A 22,196-nucleotide genomic window follows, 5' to 3' on the forward strand; every position below is an offset into this window, starting at 1 on the left:
AACCACATAGCGTCTAGGACTCAGCTTCATCCTATCCTTTTCTTAAGCTGACTATGCAGTCTTGCTTTCTCTTAATGTGCTTGAAAATGTATATTCTAAAGCGCAAAACACTTGTATATTTCGGGTGTGAAAAGTTAATGAACAAAAAGGACAGTTGCCATGAAAGTAATGATTCAGAAGTTGTAGATACATTTCTATCATGTACCATACCATCACTTAGAAGTCAGTCATATTGTCTTTTCCAAATGCCAGAAAGATTTGAAAGATTCTTTCCTTAACTGAGAGACACTGAGACACACAAAAGGAAAGATGACAACTGCTTGCCTCTAGTTCGCTCCTCTCAAGCTCCCAACTTTAGAGTACTCAACATTTTCCCAAGGACGTCCAGCTCAACTCCTCCCAAAATTACTGAACCCAATAGAGTCCAGAACATCTGAGTCTTCCCCTACAAGATCTGAATATATATAGTTTCATTTGCCATAGCTACTTAGAATACAAAGAGACAGTGAGATAAGGATTATTTCCAAATGGAAAAGACAGAATATATAACAACCCAAAGTCAGTGCTCATTTGAAATGATAAGCCGCCGGGCGGTGGTGGCCCACGCCTTTAATCCCAGCACTCGGGAGGAAGAGGCAGGTGGATCTCTGTGAGTTCGAAGCCAGCCTGGTCTCCAAAGCGAGTTACAGGAAAGGCGCAAAGCTACACAGAGAAACCCTGTCTTGAAAAACAAAAACAAAAATAATAATAGTAAAATAAAATAAAATAAAAATAAAAATAAAATGATAAGCCTTGTTAATTAGGACTATTAAAACTGCATCCATTGACAGTAAAAGGTTCCTGTCATTAACATGGATATGATGATTCTCTTTGTTGACACGTGTGCCATGACTACCTTTGTTAACACCTGGTCCCATGATTTCTTCACTAACATGTGCTCCGTGGTTCCCTTTGTTTCCATGTGCACCATGGTCTGCTTCTGCTCCTCATAAGAGGCATCTGTTCTCATTCATTCTCATGTGTCTTTGATCTCTAAACATGAATTTTCTTTAAAAATGACTGAAAAAGAAGTCCATAAAAAGAAGAACTTGAGAACTGTAATGAGTGGAGGAAGAAAAGATAATAAAAAGAGCAAACATATAAAGCCATCACTGCTCGCCAAGAATTTAGACTACAACAAAATGAGGATAAAAAAAGATTAAAATCCAGTTCAGTTTATAGTACTAGGTCCAATGTGCTTCTGTATTAAATTCTAAACTCTTGTTTCTTTCTTTCTCACTCAAAATCAGCATTAAGACACCCACATAAAAATACTTCAATAATCAATATAAGATAATCTATATCCTACTTGACTATTGAAAATACAATTTTAAATTTTCATAGAAATGATTTTTAAAATTATAATATATATATATATATATATATATATATATATATATATATAATAATTTTAACATTATCCAATAACCATAAGAGTTTCCTGGAGTACTTGGAAAACCACAAATAAATTGGCAAGTGCTTTTATTATGGGGAGACTTAGTATTGTACAGATGTAAAAACTCCACATTACTTTTTGTTCACAGAATGTAAATCACAGAAGAATTTCCTTGAGCCTGTTAGATGATATTTAAAATTTATGAAGAATGGAGGTAATTGAGAATTTCTGAAAACTATGGAAATGAATACAGTGAGATTTAAGAAATGTCAGAAAATGTATAAAAAGGGCCAAATACTTAAAGGAACATATCTTACTTGCAGAACATTAGGCTAACAAGGAAGGGTGATTAATCAATTGTTTTCCTGACACATGGAAAATAATTAGTCATCTGCGATTTAGCAAAAACTGCATAAACAGCAGATGTTTCTACTGTTCCGTATGGACACAAGCAATGCTCTTTATCACAGAACCTGGAGACAGAGCTGATTCTCTAAAGCAAGCAAAGTCTCTTTACATAACAATTAAATGAAATTATTGTCACAATGTTAGCTTTTTACTAATAGGAATTTATCTATCCAAAGCCCTGGAATATGAAATCCGAAAAAGGCCATGACTGGTAACCATCCTTCTCTTCTTACCGTCTTTAGTAGATTGTATGGTCAAGGTGCTGCAGAGAGGTAAACATTATAAAGGCAAGTACATTTTTAGGGGCCAAAGAGACAGCAAAGCAGGAAAAGGCCCAAAATACAAAATTTATAGCAAAAATGATCATTAGTATGAACAAATAATTCATATCAAGAAGAAAACAACTTACACTTCTTAATGCCAATTTTCAGCAACACTGTGTGAAGGGTATGCTGTGTCAGAAAGTTCTTGTCAGTAGACTACATCTTCACAAGCAATACATGTAACTCTACATTGTAGTAATTTATGAATCTTTACACAAACAGTTTTGCTTTTTGTTGTGTTTAAAATACACAATTTCATGAATATTGAACATGTGGGAACACCCAGGAAATGATAATTCCAATAAGGAGAATGAGCACTTACATCATGCATACTTTCCTTGGTCCCTCTGAGGTGTGTTACCTACTATAACCCCTTTAACATTTATCTATTTTTTTCTGATTTTTATGTATGTGAATGAATAAAATTGAGAAATACAGAGAATTACCCGGAAGCTTTTCGCAATTTGAAGACCCCACAAAAGACATGAAAAGTGTCCAATACACTACTAAAAAATAAGAATAATTTTGGAAGATTTAGCATTTTGAACTCCAAAAGCTATCATACACAATTTGAATTGATTTATATGTTTTAAAAATAAATAATAAGACTACTGAAATGTTAAAATAAAAAATGCAAAAAATATATCAAAGCTTTATTTTTATCATGTTTCATTAGTTATTTGGGAATGGTGTACAGTGTATTTTGATATTTCTTCCCTTGCCGTAACTCCTCCCAGGTCTGCCTCCTTCCTCACCCACCCAACTCTGTTTTATAGGTTTTTTTTTTCTTCTTAAATGTAGTCTGTGCTCTTTTCATACTCTTAGATACAGGAGACTCTACTAAAGTATGGTCTGCATATAAAGTGCAACACATTTATTGAAGACTGCCTCTCTCCCCCCAGCTACCAATAGCTCACAGTTACATAACAAAGGATCAGACACTGTGCTAACTACAGAAATGGAAAAAAAGTAACTTTATTGTCTATAAAGCCTTAATTGAAGATGAAATTATAAGACTAAGGCTGTAGTTCACTAGCATGTTTGTCTAACGGACGTAAAGTTTCTGATATGCTCACCACACAACTAATATCAGTAGTAATCAATAATAATGAACCTTACTTCATCTGTCAATATTTGTTAGTCATAATATTGGATTTTGTATATCATGCTGGTAATTGTAACATTTTCTTTTAAATATATGATTTATTGGCTAGTGAATAAAGTTATTGTTTAAAAAGTATTATGTTCAATAAATACGGCTTCCTATTTTCTAGGCTTTGTGTTAGGTAATGAAGGTAGGATAGATTTTCTTTTTTTTTTTTTTTTAATTTTTATTATTTCCATTTTTTTTTAATTTTTATTTTGCAATACAATTCAGTTCTACATATCAGCCACAGATTCCCTTGTTCTCCCCCCTCCCGCCCCCCTCACCTTCCCCCCAGCCCGCCCCCTATTCCAATCTCCTCCAGGGCAAAGCCTTCCCCACAGACTGAGATCAACCTGGTGGACTCAGTCCAGGTAGGTCCAGTCCCCTCCTCCCATGCCGAGCCAAGGGACCCTGCATAGGCCCCAGGTTTCAAACAGCCAACTCATGCAATGAGCACAGGACCCGGTCCCACTGCCTGGATGCCTCCCAAACAGATCAGGCCAATCAACTGTCTCACCCACTCAGAGGGCCTGATCCAGTTGGTGACCCCTCAGCCATTGGTTCATATTTCATGTGTTTCCGTTTGTTTGGCTATTTGTCTCTGTGCTTTATTCGACCTTGGTCTCAACAATTCTCGCTCATATAAACCCTCCTCATTCTCGCTAATTGGACTCCCAGAGATCCACCTGGGGCCTAGTCATGGATCTCTGCATCCAGATCCCTCAGTAGTTGGATGAGGTTTCTAGCACGACAATTAGGGTGTTTGGCCATCCCATCACCAGAGTAGGTCAGTTCGGACTGTCTCTCGACCATTGCCAGCAGTCTGTTGTGGGGGTATCTTTGTGGATTTCTGTGGGCCTCTCTAGCACTTTGTTTCTTCCTATTCTCATAATTTACTTTTTAGTGAGATGATACCCACATAGTCAGTTATAGAATGTATTGAGAAATAGTACTATGAGTTTTAATAATGGCAACTCTATTCTCTTAATAACAAGAGGAGGGACTTGAGTGATGGCTCAGTGATTAAGAGCACTGGCTGAGCCAGGTGATGATGGCGCATGCCTTTAATCCCAGCACTCAGGAGGCAGAGCCAAGTGGATCTCTGTGAGTTCGAGGTCAGCCTGGTCTACAGAGCAAGATCCAGGATAGGCTCCAAAACTACACAGAGAAACCCTGTCTCAAAAAACAAACAACCAACCAAAAAATGTAATGGCTGCTCTTCTAGAGGACACAGGTTTGATACTTAGATCAACATGGCAGCTTACAACCATCTGTAATTCCAGTCCCAGGAGATCTATTGACCTTTCTGGCCTACTTAGATATCAGGCACTCAGGTAGTGAACACATGCATGCAGGCAAAACATCCATATACATAAAATATAAAATTTAAATTGACAAATGAAACAAAACATAGACTATATAACAACTCTATGACCCATGTTGAGTATTAGAAGTGGTATCTGACAAGATATATAAAGAATTTCCTTTAGACTCTCTTGCACTAGTTGAATCAGGATAATTCTCACCACCATCACCAAAAAAATAAAGCAAACAAAAGTTGTGATTAGAGGGTGGAGATTTGAAAACTTCCAACACTGTTGCAAATTTATGGGGAAAAAAAGGTAAAATGTGAAGATCAGGGATAACAAAGCAGCCAGCTGTTGAAGACCATGGTACTCATTAGAGTTAGCTTACTTAGTTTATTTGGATGTTCCCAGAGTCAGATGCTAACATAGGCAGGCTACAATGCTGTGAAAAAGGTTAAGCTTTTGGCAGTCTATTGGTTCAAGACTCTAAATATCATGACTAAAATCTTGGGCAGTTGAAGAGTCTTGATAACTTTCATATAATTGCAGGAAGAATCCTGGAAGAGGTGTGTCTTATCAATTGTGGTGAAACAGATGGACTAATCCTCTCTAATGAGTAATGAGACCACTTTAAAAGCACACTAGATTAAAAACAGCCAGCTCATGCACTAAGGACAGGTCCTGGTCCCACTGCCTGGGTGCCTCCCAAACAGTTCAAGCTAATCAACTGTCTCATTTATCCTGAGGGCTTTGCCTTGACAGACCGAATCTACCAGGTTGAGCTAAATCCCCAGGGGAGTCCTTGCCCTGGAGGAGATGGGAATGGGGGGGTGGGCTTGGGAGAGGGTAGGGGGGTGGGAGGAGGGAGGACAGGGGAATCTGCAGCTGATATGTAAAATTAAATTATATTATAAAATAAAAATACAATAAAAAAGCACACTAGATTCAGGAAATCATTCTCTTCAGGCTGTCTGTCAAACACATCTTACAAACTTCAAATATGACAGGAAAAGACTGAATCTGAGGGTGAGGGGAGCTGAGAACCACAAAAACCAGGAATCTTACAAAGGCACTACTAGGAGAGGAACTAGATATGTTTAAAGCAAGAACTGTGCCCACTAGTAGATGACCAATACAAAATGAACTCAATGATATTTTTGTGGACTTCTTGTCCCATATTGATTTGTTATGGCATTTTTTCTTTTGTCTTATGGGTCCTTTTCTTATATTTCGTGGTTTCTAAATTGTGTGTGTGTGCATGTATTTTCCTTTTTTGTTGTTTAATGATGGTTTATTTGTAGGGGTTTTTGTTGTAGTTTTTACTTGCCTATTTGTTTGCTTCCTAAAGAGAGAAAGCAAGGGAATGGAGTTGGGTGGGTGGGTAGGTGGGAAAGATTTGATAGGAGTTGCAGAAGGCAAAACCACGACCAGAATATATTGTATAATTCTCTTTCAATTAAAATAAAAATTGTTCCCTAAGCCCAGAACAGTGGGATCTATATGATTTATACTTACATTGTATGCATTTATTAATGTTTATTATACAAAATATACACAACTTCCTCTACATGCATATAATTCACATTGTATATTTAAACTTCAGTTATAGAATTTTAAAAGGTTTTACTGTAGAAAATAAATGGGAAACAATGATAATTTAAACTATCATCACATAAAATAAGAGGGGACACAAATTTAGATGAGTAGGAAAGGGAGTTAGATCTGAGAGATATTGGGGGAGGGGAATGAATATGATGAAAATACAATATATAAAATTCTCAACTAAAAAATTTAAACTTCTCAAGCACGTGAAAAAAAGTGGCAAAAAATAAGAAAATGTGATAGTTTTCTTTAGCTACTCAAACTACCAGAGTAAAAACCATTAAAAGTACTGTTATTCTTCAATCAGAAAGATGAAAAGAGAAAAATTTACCAATGTGCTAAATGTTCACAAGATGTGGAACAACTTCTATAATAAAAATAAGATAATAAACTGAAACAATAATTTAAGAAGATTCTTCCTCCAACTGGATTTTAAGATATTACATGACCCAGAAAACCCTTCTTCTAGCGATATAACTGCATGAGGGCCACACTTAAATATGATGAAGCAGGATATTTTAACAGCTTTATCCATATCAGCCAATATGTACACATGTGTTTACCAAAAAGTAAGTAGATTCATTTTATCTTTACATGAATAGCAACTAATAAACTGCTAATACTCACACAATATGAATGAATCTTTGTGTTAGGATAAAGGGGGGCATGGCCCATGCCTTTAATCTCAGCATATGGGAGGCAGACATAGGCTGATCTCAAGTTTGAGAGCAGACTGGTCTACAAAGAGAGTTCCAGGGCAGCCAGGCCTACTCAGAGAATCCCTGTCTTGAAAAACCACAAAAAGAAAAGAAGAAACTAAGACAAAAAATAATGTGGAGAATGTGATTCCCATTTAACAACAACAACAACAATATTAATAATAATACTTAAGTCTGAGTCATAGGATGAAAATTAACCTTTAACCATGGGGGCAGGAGATAATCCTGAAGACTAACAAAGACATCCCATTTGAGCCAAATTCTGCTTTGTCGTTTGCATTGACAGCCTTAAGATTTTAGTGAAATATGGAAACCTACATTAATATCAACACCCATGATTTGTGTTACCCTGAAATACTTTAATGAATCAGAAAACAGAAAGCTCTCTTACTACAGATATGCTTGTTTTAACATGTCCTGTGCAAATCAGTTTCCTCATCCATGCAAAGTAAAAAAGAACATATATCTACTCCATAAATGGGCTGCAAAGATTCACTATGATAACACACAAGAAGCATGTATCTAGTGTTTTATGAATAAATACTTCTTTATATTAGCAAAATAAATGCATTTTCCTAAGATTCATATATTTTACTTCCTTGTTTTCATTTTTGAAATTTGACAAAGTTGAAATTTAAATGATAGTTTCATTTATGTTTATAAAATAATCATTTGAATCATATAACCTCATTTTCATGAGTGCATTTGCTGTCCTATGTACATACAAACAGCTGAGACTCCAAGATCTAGTTTCACAGTGTATAACAGAGTATGCTAAGAACTGCTGAGCAAAAGGGTTACTTAGTTTATTTCTGTCAAATTTATTGACCCTAAAACCATCTGCCCTGAACTGAAATGGTCAGGATTGTCAGTAGTTGGTTTATTTATGTGATAATGAGTGATATACCACAGATATTAACTCAAATGTCTAATGTAAATGGTCCCAAAATAGTCACAGGACTCCTCTCTCCCAGTTTTGAAGCATAATAAAATGTGCTTAGCCTCTAAAAAGACTGATTGACCAGCTGCGCTCTGCCTCTCAGACAGAGTATAAAATATGACTGCAGAAAAAGAGACCATTCTTTCAACACATAATGTTCTCTTACCAGACATTTATTCTGGTGCACTTGAATGATTATTAAATATTTAAGATGGTAAAGTATATAGAGTGATAAAAATCACCTGGGTAGACACTACCAAGCTTAAGAATTGAAACACTCTCAGGACAGTTGATGGGGTTCCATTGCTTAGCGAGTCTTACAGCTTCAGGGATCCTTAAAGCACCTTGATTCATTTCCCTGATTTATCACTACATAACTAAAAATGTGTCTGTGCACTTCCATATACTAGAATACATGTAAAAACTCTAAAATGGTAATGAATGTGGCATTTATTGAATTGTCAGAGTAAACTATGTCTTTCTCTTATTCTGAAATCTATCCAGATGATGCCATATTTGAGTGCATCTTTAGTCATATGCCATCTGTGACCACTCACTTTGTAGATAATGTTTTCAATAGTCCAAAGGAATATTTATACCTCCAACCCATTGCTATTTAGCTACTTATGTAGTTTATATGCTTTGTTCTCTGTAATTTCACATCTGAATCTGGAAATGCAAGGTATGGTCCATGATAAAATAAAGTAATTTTAAAACATATCTGTAGACATTTGAAGTGTGCAACTTTAATCTTTGGTCTTTCAAATTTAATGCACCTCTATCAAATAGATCCATTTGGGTTCATGCCATCAGGCAATTTAGAGAAAAGATGAACTCAAGGGAAGGAAAGAAAGGACCGGAGTAAAGCATAATCAAATTGTTTTCTCAAACTATGTGCCTTCAAATACTCCATGGACCTCCATCTGTATAAATAAGAACTTCCAAGAGTCCTAGGTTTCTTATACTGATTACCATAGTTACTAACATCTACACTGTACATTTCTGGATTTTTTGCAGAGTTGACTTTTGTGTGTGGAGGGGACAAACCAGAAATCCAAACTAAATTACAAAGCCATCATTAACAAAATTCCTTAACTTCACCTCGTTCAAATGTCAAACTACCCTTCAATTTGTTTAAAAAAAAAGCCAATTTTGTGAAAACTTAGTTTTAAAAACCAGATGTGCTTCATAATTTATTAAATTTCCACCATATTCACTAATGTATTTGACTTGCAAACTTTTGGCATCTTTGTCTGTCCCTTTTCATATCTATGTTGTATAATACTTCAATAATTATTGTAATCTATCTGTTTATTTATTTATTTTGTTTGTTTATTCGTTAGTTAGTTATTTTACATCCCGACACAGTGTCCTCTCCCTCATCTCCTTCCAGTCCCTCCCCTCTGCCCCTCTGTCCCCACTCCTCCTCTGCGCCCCCAATCCATTCCTCCTCCATTTCTGTTCTAGAAAGGGCAGGCCTCCCATGGATATCAAAAAATCATGGCATATCAAGTTGCAATGAGACTAAGCACCTCCCAATATATTAAGGCTAGGCAAGGCAACTGAGTATGAAGGGTAGGATCCCAAAAGCCAGCAAAAGAGTAAGAGAGAACCCTTGCTCTCACTGTTAGGAGTCCTACAAGAAGACCAAGCTATACAACTGTAACATATGTGCAGATGGCATAGGTCAGTTCCATGAAGACTTCCTAGTTGTTGGTTTCGTCTTTGTGAGCCCAAGTTAGTTGATACTGTAGGTTTTCTTGTGTTCATGGCCCCTCTGCTTCCTAGAATCCGTTCTCCCCATCTTCTGAAGGATTCCCCAGCTCCACTTAATGTTTGGTTGTGGAGTGGCCAACCAATGACTGGTCTAGCCTAAAACCCAAGTCAGGAGACTAAGCCTACTCCTGACACTGCCTGCAGCACCAAGACCCACAGGCTGAATGACCCAGAGACCTAGAATAGAACCAAAACTGACTGGAGAAAAAACATGTCAGTGTAATGATGCCTAAGATATTCTGCTATACTCATAGATTGGTGCCTAGCCCAATTGTCATCAGAGAGGCTTCATCCAGCACTTGGTGGGAGCCACCTCTTGTTACTACTTTTTTTGTTTGTTTGTTTGTTTTTGTTGTTGTTGTTGTTGTTTTGTTTTTTGAGACAGGGTTTCTCTGTGTAGCTTTGCGCCTTTTCCTGGAACTCACTTGTTAGCCCAGGCTGGCCTCGAACTCACAGAGATCCGCCTGGCTCTGCCTCCCGAGTGCTGGGATTAAAGGCATGCGCCACCACCGCCCGGCTTTTGTTACTACTTTTTAAAATGATATTTTAACAAGTGAATGTATTTATCTGCTTTTATCATATTTTGTAACTATTTGATGTCCAGAGTGCTAGTCCTAGCAGAGCAATTCTAAATTGTAATTTTCTTTGGTACTGTTTAATTTTCTATTTGTACCACCAAAAATTACTCATAATTTTATGATATATAGTATCAGAACACTTATTTGTGTTCTGATAAACCTTAAAATATTTCAGTAATTGTCACTTGCACTCCCCATTATCCATCTGGATTATTATGGCTAAAGTGTTCTATTTACTAGTATTTCCAAACAAGTAGTTTTGCATAAATTTACAGATACTTAGAAAAATAGTGAGGACATTGGTGTTATACTATCTGAATTTGAAAATGCATTATCAGTAATACAAGCTTTAGGCCTGCTATTTTCTCATTCATGAAAGGAAAATAATAAGGATATGTAGAATTAAATTCTTAGGTGGATTATAATATAATGGTGTTAAAATTGAACCTGGAACACAAGTAAATCCATAAAAAGCTCAAATTGCAAGGTGTATTCATATTATATACCAATATACTATTAATAGTATCCATCAAGACTGCATCTTATTATCTAGACTTTCTCTAAAGTCCTAAAAGTACATTTTAATTGAACTTATGTATTTATAGTTATTCATATTTAGTACATAATATATGGATGTCTGTAAGCAGATCTGTGATATATTTTGATAAATTGTACCTTTGGATGTTAGGGAGATGGTTTAATCAGTAAAGTGCCTTCCTTAAAAGCAAAAAGACCTGAGTTGATATCTTCACTCTCCACACCCAATACTAAGCATGATGGTGAACACTTGTAACCTCAGCGTTGGGAAGGGAAGGAAAAGAAGATCCCCAAAATTCATTGCCAGCCAATGTAGTGTAATACTTGTGTTTCTGCTTTTGTGAGAATTCCTGTTTCAAAAATTATCATTCATAAGCACTTGAGAACTCCAAAGTCAACCTCTGACCTCCAGTCTTGCACTCCCTCACACACATCTGAACATATGTGTACACATATTTGCACTCACATTTTACAGTCTATAATGTATCTTTATTAATTTTTGTTGAAAATATTTATGTACTTGCTTCAATTTTCAGTGTTTGGGTTTTTTCTATTCTTTTTAACCTCAAAACTATCTCTTTAACTTTTATTTATGCATGTTAATTTCAAACACAATAACCCTCTGTAGTTTATTTACAACAGAACTAATTGTGTACCCAAATTTGAAAACAATGAGGATGGCTCAGTTGATTGTGCACAGGCAAGGGGATATTGTTCCACACTAAAGTAGTGTGAAATATGAACTCTTAAAAATATGTGGAGGAAGATCAAATGTGAATGACTAAGTGAAAGAGAAGACTGAGCAATCACTGTATGGTGTGAACAACCATATGGATATGTAAAAAAAGGTGATACATTAAGTGTGGTAGAAAGCACACGGGTTACCAACATTTAAAGGGAGACATGAGCTGGCAGAACACAGGGCTTTTATGACATTACCAACCCATTCTGTACAGCTATGCAATGGGGAGCCTATATCTATCTGTCCAGCGTCACTAAATGTTTAAGCCTGTAAGGAACCCTGATGTATACCATGATCTTGGTGATGATGCTATGTCAGCAGGATAGACTCTTGGATAACATGTCTTTACTTACATATTATTGTGTTTCTTAGTTAATTCATTGAACTTGTGCATGAGTAATGCTGCTGTTTCTGAAAATTATTTGAAAAATTTCTTGCGATGAAAAATGGATTAAATATAGCATTTATCTGTTTTATAAACTGCATCACTATTCATAGATTAACAATATTCTGAGCACCCCAGCTACCAACTAACTATAACCACTAATCCAAGTACAGTAAATACAAACATCTTCTCACAAATATTTACAAATCACTTATAGACATATACAGTTGCTAATGGGATCTGTGGCCAATCTGGGCTAGCTAGCAAGACAGATTACACTTCAATCAATTAACATAGTAATTGCTATAGATCAACTTTTGTCATTGAATAAAGATACTATTACAAGCCGGGCGGTGGTGGCGCACGCCTTTAATCCCAGCACTCGGGAGGCAGAGCCAGGCGGATCTCTGTGAGTTCGAGGCCAGCCTGGGCTACCAAGTGAGTTCCAGGAAAGGCGCAAAGCTACACAGAGAAACCCTGTCTCGAAAAACCGAAAAAAAAAAAAAAAGATACTATTACAGTTAATTAAAAGCTTGTGCTTAGTAACTCTAAGTAGGTTTTGTTTTGTCTATCTCTAGACTATTTTGAAGGTGAAACAACTAATACTCAGCTAAGCAGCAATTTTCTCAAGATTATTTCACCTAAAATATTGAGAAGCTGGGACTAAAGTGAAGTTCTGCTAATATCATTCCTCATATGATTCACAGATACACACTAAACACTACCAAATGGGAATACCACACTCTTAATATTACTTTCCCTCAAAAAATGCTAATTAAACCAAATTTGAATGACAGTGATTTATTACTGTGAATTTCTACAAAGCCATCTGCACCCTAACTTAGTAGGCAAAAACCTTGAAACCTGACTAAGTGTATATTTTCATAACAAATAGATAACCCTCAGCACAGTAACAGAATGTCAGCCAGTCAAATGTGGTAACTGGTCAGACCAACCCCAGATATGGAAATCTCAAGCAATATCCAATCAAGCTGTTCCTATATATAACTTCATTTATCAGCCTATTTGTTGTTTGGCTGTACTGACAGGTGAAGCTCTCTGAATTAACTTGGATCTATGTGTTGCAAGATCCTTCGTTCTTTGTTCAATCTGTCTGCACTAAATTTGGTTATTTCATAATGTTATATAAATGGAAAAATAAGGTACTAGATAGATGTGTTAGCAGTTAGGACACTTGCTGTTCTCATAGAGGCCCAAGTTTTATTCCCAGCATCCACATAGCTGCTAACAACCTTCTCTAACTCCAGTTCCAAGGGATTTAACATCTTTTTCTCAAAGGTATTCAGGTGGTATACATATTTACATACAAACAAAACACTCATATGAATAAAATAAAAATGAATAAAGACAAAAAAAAAACAAAAACATCCAACTACTATGAAAACACACGTATGTTTTTATTATATTGGTATTGCTCCTGATCAATTGTTGTATAGTTACATTTAAATGTAAGTTGAATGATTAGGGGAGGTAACCAGGGTCATATCTGTGTTAAGTGCATATAATAATGACCCTGATAAGTAGAGTATTTGCTCTGCATAAAACGCAAATCTTCAAATCCCATCTAAGAACACATGGGAAATGTGAATGAGTTTATTAAGAAATAATTGCCAATCCATTTTTAACCTTCTTAGATAGCCATAATACGTGATATAAAACACTTTTAGGTATTCAATTGGCATGCCATCTATGTACGTAGTAGTTATTTATTTTTTATTTGTGAGCATCTTTGAATGAACCTTACTGGAAATATTTAAATGGAATCCTTTAATAACATTATTTCATAATACTTGATAATAGACATAATGAGTCATGAAATTGTCCTAAGTTATTAACTTTTAGCTTGGAAATATGTCTTTTTATTTAATTGAATATTTTCCCAAGGTAATTTTTACTAGATTCATGAGTTGTACTATTATGCAAATTTTGAGCTGAAATACTACTTTCCCTTGAGAAGAGTAGAGAAGGAAGGAGGTTGTAAATTGGAATAAACCCTAACATTAAAAGGATTTTACACTGTCTATTAAATGTTTCCAGTAAGGCTTATTTAGGCTTTGAAAAATATATCTAAATCTTCAAAAACATCAATATTCATTTGTGATTCTAATTATTTAATTTTGCTTTCTAAATGTTTTCTATGAATTCTGATTCCCAGCCCTTTGTAACACAGGGATAAAGTTGAAAGTTTGATAAATACATATTAAATGCACTAGGTCACGTCCTCTGTCGGACTCCATTCCTCACCAAAATGAACACGTGCATTTCAACAGAATTAAAATCTATAAATCTGCCAGCGATGCACAGTAAAGCTGTTTGATTTGCTCATCTGATGGAGCAATGCAGAGCTTGATCAAACGACTCCCCGGCCGGTTCTTCCTCCCCCTCCCTTCACCAATCCCCTTTGATTTTTCCAGATCCATTTCTGCAGCTCAGCCACAAATTGTAAGTTGGATTGATTCATTTCACCCCGGGATTGTTCAGCTAGGTCACCCAGGTGGCTTTGCTTTGATTCTTCCTTTTATTTTTGGCTCTGAGATTAGTTCTTTTCTGTTCCTATCACCACTTGTTATCTCCCCCACTGTTTCCTTTTCTTCTGAAGTCAGATGCTTAAAGTAGGATAAGACATTTTTTCTTCAGTGTTTTTATCATTCCAACAATATATCTATCTGTAGTGGGAGCCCACCTGTGATTTAACCGCCAGACCTGAAACTTAACTGTCCCCGAAATTTATTGTATATTGTTTGATTCATTTACACCATGCTATGCAGACCATGAGCTAAATTGTAAATTTGCCTTCATATTGTTTTGAGAATGAGTCATTGGTCATACTTCATATGCAAATATAAATTTGGCTGCTCTTCTCAGATTTTTTTTTTCTTTATAAGATTTTAGAGTTTGGGGTGTTCTAAAATTTGCTTCACCACCTAAATGACAATGGTTTATTCTTAACATAAGAAGCGTGTTTAAATTTTCTGGACTAATTCTAGTAGGTTAATTATATTAAGAATCTTTTTAATTGAGAAGTTTCCTGCCATATGCCATACTAATTATAAGTTTATCAAACAACATGAAATCACCTGCTAGTCAGAAACTCAGATGTGGCCTCTTTCATAGTTGAAGCTTTTTAAGCAGCTTCTTATTTTGTTACCTGAAGAACTACATTTCACCCTACATGTACGTTCAATACTTGCTAATTGGCATCTCTCTCCCTGTTCCAGCTGCCTTTCTGTCCTGTTGCTCAGTGGACTGTTTGCAACTGTTGTGTTCTTATAATCCTTATTTTACTAAAGAAATAGGAGAGACAGACTTGCAGATAGCCTGTACTGTGTGTGTGTGGTGTGTGTGGGGGGATGTTGGGTTGTTTTTATTTGTAAGCACTACAGTGCTAGCTATTTGGATTTAAGAGACATAGGAGCCTAGAATTCTTATGTAGTGTGTATTTACTTTCATGTACTCGCTGAGTAAAAGTGGGGTATGTTTCTAGGACCCATCAAAGAAAGCAAAATATAAATATGGTGAGGTTACTATATAAAATGAAATTGTATTTTCATGTCCTAAATATATCCTCCCTTAAGTTTTCTCTACATTACTTACAATACCTGCAAATAATTGTTATACTTTATTGCTGAAATAATAATGACATGAGCAAACAACTTACACATGTTCAGTAAGATGCAGCTACTGGTGATTTGTTTGTTCTCTTCCTCTTTGTGATCTGACAGAAGTGAAATCTAGATATGGCTGCATATTACAAATACCCATATTAAATACAGTTCAGTTAAGAAATGTACACCTAGGTATGTCCCATCATACACATAGTTCTTCAATGGACATGTTTCATAGTTGAGTGTTACGATGTGTATTACTCTATTGCCTCACGACTAGCAAACTGCATGGCATGAGCACTTATGGGGAGCATTTAGTGACTGAAAGCTTCAGTGATTCCAATCTGTAGTCCTTGGTTTCATTGATTCTGATCCAGGTGGGTCAAAACATACCGGCAGCAGGAGAGTGGAGGAAGAGCTTCCTTACTTCTTGGTAAACAAGAAGCACAGAACAATAATGTGGCAAAGGACAATACCGTATTTTCAAAGTCATGTCCCAAGTGACCTACTTCCACCAAATTAAGGACCACCTCCTAAACTTTCAACTACCTCCAAAAGTTGCCCCAGAAACTGAGGACCATGCACACATTCAACACAAGAGCATGCTGGGGACCTGTTGTATGCAAATCATAACAGTCTATGAGATGACAAAATCAATAATAAATATATACTTACCAGCTATCAGGACAAATCAGAGGACACCAGTCCATGTACTATACATTCTCATGTTGAAATGGGGAGTATTTATACATATGCATATGGATCTTTATTCCTTTCATTTTAGCACCTCTCTTACCACTGTTGCTCACTAACCACACCATGTGTGCAGTACTTAACGTCATCACGTAGGTAAGTTGATGAGTAGTGTGTCATATCTACCCAGTTTAAGCCATATGCTTCCTGGGTATTATCCTTTCTTATCCATTACAATTGCTGAACGTTGACTTTGAGTAACTGTAAATATAATATCAAATATTTAAGTTAAAGGAATTTGAATATGGATAATTATTTGTTGTAAATTCCAAGGACAGTGCTCTTCTAGTTAATTGTGCATTCTTGCACCTGTCACTCCAAGTGTCTGAACAACTCTTGAGGTTCACAAAAGTTGAATAGTGTGTGTAGTGATCAGGCTTATGCTGGTGTTAATATAATCCTATTCTAAGCTTAGAGGTTCTGTGCCTCCTGTGTCTCCTGGTAAGAAAATATTCCCAGAGTCCTCTGATATTATTCCTTTTAATGTCCTCAGAGGCCAAGGCATTTGCCTTAAATTTAGGTAATAAAGTTTTAAACCACTGACTTACAGTTTTGTTTTGTTTTGGTTTTGTATAATGTCATAACTAATTTGCCTGGATTTTAAATGCTGAGTATTGGCATGAATTTATGTGAGAAATTTTTGCAATTGTTTTCCTTTAAAAATTATATTCAATGTGTGTGTATGTATTTGAGCGTATATGTGTATATGTACACAACATGGATTCCATGTGGAGGCCAGAGAACACCTTGCAGGAGAGTCTATACTTGCCTTTCACCATATGGATCCAGGGATTGAACTCAAGTTCTCAGGCTTGGTGGCAGGTGCCTTTACCTGATGAGCTATCTCAATCTCAAACAATTGTTTTTCTTTAAATTGATACAATTAGATATATATTAGACAGTCATTTCAGAATTTGTTATATTCCTTGAGGTTGCCAATGCCAAATCTACGTGCTGGAAGCTGCTATAAAGGCAGTCTGACTTTGAAGAAGAGAAGACACATACTGTTCTATGGTCCATCATTAGTGATATCAGGCTTAATCTTATTTAGATATCAAATGATATCACAAAAAAGAGGGCATGACACATCAAGGCTGTAGAGTTGGAATAAAGAGACTTCAAACTGAGACATCAAAGAACAAATGTGTTAGTATATAACCCACTGACTGGTACAAATGATAGAGCCCTAATTCATTGTAATGTTTCTAATGAAGGGACAGAAGCTTTACTTTATTTAACCACTGCAGCTCAGAATGATGACAGAAACACCTGTCAAATTGTGATCTGGATTTAATTGTCACTTGAAATAAGGCATCAGTCTTCAAAGGTCAGTTTGCCAGCTGAGATGATGATAAACATGCAGTGACTTCTTATTTATGCGCAATTTCTCAGGAAGTTAAATTTCTACAAATTAAGTTCATTTATAGCAATAACAAAACTGTACTTCTTAAATTATTAATATTGGAAATAATAGGAGTAACATATAACCCTTTCCAATGATGCTCAAGTAGCAATCAGAGTTCTAAGAATCCACTATTACTTTTTTTGTTTTGTTTTAGAAATTTATTACTGATGAGTCCTTAAATTTGAATTCCTAATATTTTTGGTGTGTGATTGAGGAAACTGAGGTGTAGAAATATAAAGTGAGTTGACTAAGCTTGGGAAAAGCTTCTTATACATTACTAATATCACATGGTTTATAAATATATAAAATACTCTTCAGAAATCAGTAAGAATTTTCTACATAAGTATTAAATAGTGCCACAAAGTTAGAACAAATGCTGTTAAAATAATATAAGACATTTGTAACAACAAAATCAATTAAAAAACTAGGAGTTAGCCGGGCTGCAGTGGTACACGCCTTTAATCCCAGCACTCCAGAGGCAGAGCCAGACAGATCTCTGTGAGTTTAAGGCCAGCCTGGTCTACAGAGCAAGATCCAGGACAGGGACCAAAAACTACACAGAGAAACCCTGTGTCAAAAAACCAAAACAAACAAACAAACAAGCACACACAAAAACTAGGAATTAGGTTAACAAAAAAATAAAGAATATCAATTCAAGCCAATTTATTTGTTTTTACAATAGCCATAGAAAATATTTTAGAAAAATAGGTGTGTGGGCTAATGTCAGGGTCATCAATTCGATTCTATTGGTCCACATGTCAGGTTTTATGCCAATACTAAGCTGTTTTTATTACTATAACTCTATAGTAGAGCTTGATGTCAGGGAGGGTGATGCATCCAGAGGTGACTTCGTTGTACAGGATTCTTTTGGCTATCCTGGGTTTTCTGTTTTTCCAAATGAAGTTGAGTATTATTCTTTCCAGGTCTGTGAAGAATTGTGTTGGGATTTTGATGGGGATTGCATTGAATCCATAGATTCCTTTAGTAAGATTGTCATTTTTACTATGTTAATTCTACCTATCTATGAGCATGGGAGTTCTTTCCATTTTCTGATATCTTCTTCAATTTTTTTCTTCAGGGACTTCAAGTTCTTGTCATACAGGTCTTTCACTTGCTTAGTTAGAATTACCCCAAAGTATTTTATATTATTTGTGGCTATTGTAATGGGTGATGTTTTTGTGATTTCTTTCTCAGCCCGTTTATCATTTGTATATAGGAGGGCTACTGATTTTTTTGAGTTAGTCTTGTATCCTGCCATATTACTGAAGGTGTTTATCAGCTGTAGGAGTTCCCTGATAGAATTTTTTGGGGTCTCTTATGCCACTTTGGAAATCAGTGCAGCAGTTTTTCAGAAAATTGGGAATCAGTCTTCTTCAAGACCCAGTTATACCACTCTTGGCCATATGCCCAAGGAATGCTTAATCATACCACAGGGACACATGCTCACCTCTGTTCATAGCAGCATTATTTGTAATAGCCAGAACCTGGAAACAACCTAGATGCCCCTTAACTGAAGAATGGATTGAGAAAATGTGGTACATATATAAAATAGAGTACTACTCAGCAGAGAAAAACAATGACATCATGAAATTTGCAAGCAAATGGATGGAACTAGAAAATATCCCAGACTCAGAGGACAAACATGGTATGTACCCACTCACAAGTGGATACTAGAAGTAAAGCAAAGGATAACCAGACAACAACCCACAACTTCAGAGAAGCTAGATAACAAAGAAGACCCAAAGAGGAATGCATGGATCACCCTGGGAAGGGGAAATAGATGAGATCTCCATGAGTGAACTACAGGTGAGGGGTGGACAATGGAGGGGAGGGGATGGAGGATGAGAATATAAGGGAATGGGATGATTGAGCTGGAACAGGGATGGTGTGGGAAAGCAATGAGAGAGATACCTTGGTGGAGGGAGATGTCATGGGGATAGAGATAAACTCGATGCTAGGGAAGTTGCCAAGAATCCCCACGGATGACCTCAGCTTGGACTACTAGAAATAGTGGAGAGGTGCCTGAACTGAACTGGCTTGCCCCAGGGATCAGACTGGCAAATATCCTAACTGTTATCACAGTGCTTTTCTCCAATGACCGATGGAGGCAGATGCAGCAATCCACAGTCCAAAACCAGGCAGAGCTCCAGGAGTCCAGTCGGAGAGAAAGAGTGGAGGGATTCTAATAGCAAGTGCATCAGGATCCAGATGGGAAAACCTGCAGAGACAACCAAACCAAACTAGTGGGAACTTATGAAAGTTGGATCAATGGCTGTGGAGCCTGCATGGGACTGGACTAGGCCCTCTGCATGGTAAAACAATTATGTAGCTTTATTTGCTTGGGGGCCCTCTGGCAGTAGAATCAGGATCCATTCCTGGTGCATGAGCTGGCTTTTTGGAGCCCACTACTTATGAGAGACACCTCGTACAGCCTTGAAGCAGGGGGAGGGGCTTGGACTTGCCTCTGTTGGATGTACCTCCCCATGGAAGGCCTTGTCTTCTTGAGGAGGGAGTGAGGGCTTGGTTGGGGGGAGGCTGGAGGTGGGAGGAGGGAAGAGGGGTATCTTTGATTGGTTCGTAAAATGAATGAAAAAATTTTCTTAAAAGAAAAAAGAAAATATTGTAAAAAAAAAAAAGAATACATATTTCCAAGACTAAAGATTGGATTTGATAACATTACTTAAAAAGTTTATATTAGTGGGCTATGCTTTAATTTTTTTAATTAAAGGTAAAGAAAACAAGAGGAAGGAAGAAAGTAGTTTTATGTGTTCAAGTTCTATTTTTTTTTTACAATAGGTTGTTAGAATTATTAAAGTTAGTATATATCCTAACCAGAAAGACATTACATAAATAGAATAAGATCAAATGATATATGATAAATCTGATTACTCCTCTATGCCTGAATTAGCCAAATTCCATTAAGGTTTTTTTTTTTTTTTTGAAATAAGAGAATGAACACTTGATCTTATCCACTGAAATTCCCTCTGCTATGTTGTCCTCGGCTCCTTGGTTATATGTGCACTTGGTACTGAATAGGATGCTGTAGTTCATGTTGTCCTGTGCCCCCTTCAGTCTACATGTCCACTACTTTTTGTTTTTGAGACAGGGTTTCTCTGTGTAGCTTTGAGCCTTTCCTGGAACTCACTCTGTAGCCCAGGCTGGCCTCAAACTCACAGAGATCCGCCTGGCTCTGCCTCCCGAGTGCTGGGATTAAAGGTGTGCGCCACCACCACCCGGCTACATGTGCACTACTTACTGATTAAGATAGGTGGATTGTGTGTTGTCTTGTGCCCCCCTCGGTCTATATGCGCATTGTCTACTGAACATGATGGCTGTGGTTTAGCTTCCATCATCACCCCAAATGTTCATGTTAAGTCATTAAAATTTAACCTTATTCTTAGATCCCTTTTGTTTCTCCCATTTTGGTTAACAACTCTGTAAAATCTTTTTCTCAATCAACATGACTCCTTGTCTTACAATGTATATTTACTTCTATCAGCACACCAGATCTTCACTCGGCATCTCTGCTACTCATGTCCTTTAAGAGAAAAGGCTCTCAGCTTTTTATCACTTCTGTGCTGTCCACCTGCTTCCATCCCTCACACCCAGCCCAAGATGTGTAACAAAATGAGAAAAAGTGGGTGAGGCCACAATTATTGGCTCTCTGAAGAAAATATTCTCAATAAGAACAATAAATTTCATGGAAGGAGGAAAGTATCCAGGCTAAGAAGACTAGTAGAAATAAAGCTGAACTAGTAAGTTCAGAAATAACAGTATGGATAAAGAGGATTATGATAATAGAGCAGACTCATAAAAATGTGGAAAATAAAACAAAGAAACAAAGCAAACTAGGAGATAATTTTAACTGAAGTGAAGCTGACAATCCTTAAACTCAAGAATAAAGAAAGCCAAGATCGAAGCTACTATATAATACCTTTGGTCTAGGCCAAGGGCAACCAGTTTATATTTCATTCTTAGCTATCTCCTCTTCAAGTCCTGCACTTGATGCTTTAACCTCATGGGGATTTAGTTAAAATATCACAGGAAGCTGGGTGCCGGTATGTATGTGCTCTACATGGTTCTCAGCTCACAAGAAGGTCTTCGGTGTAGTTTGGGAAAAACCTGTGCTGCAGGAAAAAAAAAAAAAAAAGATGCCAAGGATAGGAACGTGAGTTGTATATAAATAAATCAACTTTGACCTCTTTTCTGCGAGGAGAAACATGTTGCTGCTTTATTTTTAAGTTGTTCTTGCTTGCTACTCCTGTTAAATTATGCATTATGAAGTGGTACATCCATTTTGTTTACTTTGTTTCCACTTGCAGTGATGTCCACGAGAAAGCTCAAAATCGGAAAGAGCACATAGAAGTTCATTTTGACAGTATTCCAAGGTGGCAGTCAGAGTCCGCTGGGCCGGCTGCTGTGTTAATCTCCATGTCTAGTTATCACCAGGTAGATGGGGATTACCCAAAGGAATGTTTTTTATACAGTTCACTTCCACTCAGAATTAATTTCT

This window comes from Peromyscus eremicus, chromosome 2 (genome assembly GCF_949786415.1).
Source record: "Peromyscus eremicus chromosome 2, PerEre_H2_v1, whole genome shotgun sequence".
NCBI classification, from domain to species: Eukaryota; Metazoa; Chordata; class Mammalia; order Rodentia; family Cricetidae; genus Peromyscus; species Peromyscus eremicus.